The sequence below is a fragment of the Propithecus coquereli genome, unplaced genomic scaffold (assembly GCF_000956105.1).
Source record: "Propithecus coquereli isolate 6110/MARCELLA unplaced genomic scaffold, Pcoq_1.0 Scaffold161, whole genome shotgun sequence".
NCBI lineage: Eukaryota > Metazoa > Chordata > Mammalia > Primates > Indriidae > Propithecus > Propithecus coquereli.
In genome coordinates this window covers 2,219,920-2,222,158 of record NW_012140636.1, presented here as the reverse complement: position 1 = coordinate 2,222,158, position 2,239 = coordinate 2,219,920, and the positions used below count along the sequence as shown (strand labels likewise).

The 2,239-nt window shown below is 41.7% G+C and overlaps 1 protein-coding gene across 1 annotated transcript in view; it reads right to left on the bottom strand.

Moving 5' to 3' along the window:
- The window catches only part of DAPP1 (dual adaptor of phosphotyrosine and 3-phosphoinositides), a 70,009-nt gene that overhangs the window by 5,155 nt on the left and 62,615 nt on the right, over positions 1–2,239 (bottom strand). The gene's annotated exons all lie outside the window — the stretch shown is intronic.

Here is a 2,239-nt window from a genome sequence, read left to right as displayed (position 1 = left end):
CCTTATTTGAGACCTGTCTTTTTAGATCATAGTTTTCCCTTAAAATTTTTTTTTTTAAATAAAGGCCAACTCCGATATCTGATTTAAACAAACCAGGCTGGGCTTCTCAGCCACTCTGGTTTTTACCACATAAAGGATAAATGATGCTTTATTGTTTGAAATTGTACTTAGCTGTCCTTTTTTTTTTTGAAACAGGGTCTCACTCTGTTGCCTGGGCTAGAGTGCCGTGGTGTCAGCCTTGCTCACAGCAACCTCAAACTCCTGGGCTCAAGGGATCCTCCTGCCTCAGCCTCCCAGGTAGCTGGGACTACAGGCACGCGCCACCACACCCAGCTCATTTTTCTATTTTTTGTAGAGATGGGGTCTCACTCTTGCTCAAACTCCTGACCTCAAGCCATCCTCCTGTCTTGCCCTCCCGAAGTGTTAAGATTACCCAGCCTACTTAGCTGTCTTTAATAGCTAAATTTACCTACCTAGACTTGCCTTGTTTAATTGCTCTTAGCTTTATTGCACTTTGCAGATGTTGCTTTTCTAACAAATTGGAGCTTTATGGCAACCCTGAGTCAAGCAGGTCTATTGGCACCATTTTTTTCAACAGCGTGTGCTCACTTTGTGTCTCTGTGTCACATTTCGGTAGTTCTTGTAATCTGTCAAACTTTTTTTATTACTGTATCTGTTATGCTGCTCTGTGATCAGTGAGCTTTGATGTTACTATTGTAATTGTTTTGGGGCACCATGAAGCGTGTCCATATAAGACGGCACACTTAATAAATAAATGTGTATTCTGACTGCTTCACTGACTGGCTATTCTCCCATCTCTCTCCCTCTCCTTGCGCCTCCCTATTCCCTGAGACACAACGATATTGAAATTGGCCCAATCGATAACTCTATAATGGTCCCTAAGTGTTCAAGTGAAAGGAAGAGTTGTGTGTCTCACACTTTAAATCAAAAGCTAGAAATGATTAAGCTTGGTGAGGAAGGCATGTTGACAGCCAAGATAGGCTGGAAACTTTAGGCCTCTTGTGCTGAACAGTTGTGAATGCGAAGGAAAAGTTCTTGAAGGAAATTAAGAGTGCTACGCCAGTGAACACATGAATGAGAAGAAAGGAAACGGCCGTTGCTGAGATGGAGAAAGTTTGAGTGTTCTGGATAGAAGATCAAACCAGCCACAACCTTCCCTAAGTCAAAGCCTAATCCAGAGCAGGGCCCTAACTCTCTTCAATTCTGCGAAGGCTGAGAAGTAAGGAGGCTGCAGAAGAGAAGCTGGAAGCTAGCGTGGGTTGGTTCGTGAGGTTTAAAGAAAGAAGCCGTCTCCATACACAAAAGTGCAAGGTGAAGGAGCAAGTGCTGATGGAGATTCTACAGCAAAGTATGCAGAAGATCCGGCCAAGACAATTGAAGGTGGCCACACCAAACAACAGATCTTCAGTGTAGATGAAAAAGCCTTCTGTTGGAAGAAGATGCCATCTAGGACTTTCATAGCTGGAGAGGAGAAGTCAATGCCTGGCTTCAAATCTACAAAGGACAGGCTGACTTTCTTGTCAAGGGGATAACGCAGCTGGTGACTTGACTTCTTTTCTTCCCTCCCCTCCCCTCCCCTTCACTTCCCTTCTTTCTTTCTTCCATCCTTCCTTTCTTTCTTCCTTTCCTTCCTTCCTTCCTTCCCTTCCTTCCTTCCTTCCTTCTTTCCTTCCTTTCTTTCTTTTTTCCTTCCTTCTTTCTTTCCTTCCTTTCCTTCCTTCCTTCCTTCCTTCCTCCCTTCCTTTCTTTTTTTCTTTCTTCTTTCTTTCTCTTCTTTCCAGAAAGAGAGGAGGTAAAGCATCTAGCCTAGTGCTAATTCCACAGTGGGTCCATGTGAGCTCACCCTTTTCACGTCAAAACCTCCGACGAATGGTTTTATCCCTTGCTGAAGCACATTCCCCATCGTATACCTTTGTGTGCCTTTCTTACAGTAATTATCTTATTTACTTCTATACATTGTCATATATATGTGTTCATTGTTCTTTCCATGTTCAACTAAGGATTCCTTGAGACCGGGACTATTTATTCAACTTCCAACCCTTTGTGGCTTATAGTCTAACTAAAGTGGATTCTTCATTGCTATTTATCATATTAATCAGTTGTGTTTCTTTTAAATGACAAATATTAAAAATACATTTTAATAGCAAAATAGTACATACACAGCAAAATCATGTTCCTTTTAATAAACAAAACCAAAGAATATAAATAAACATACGTT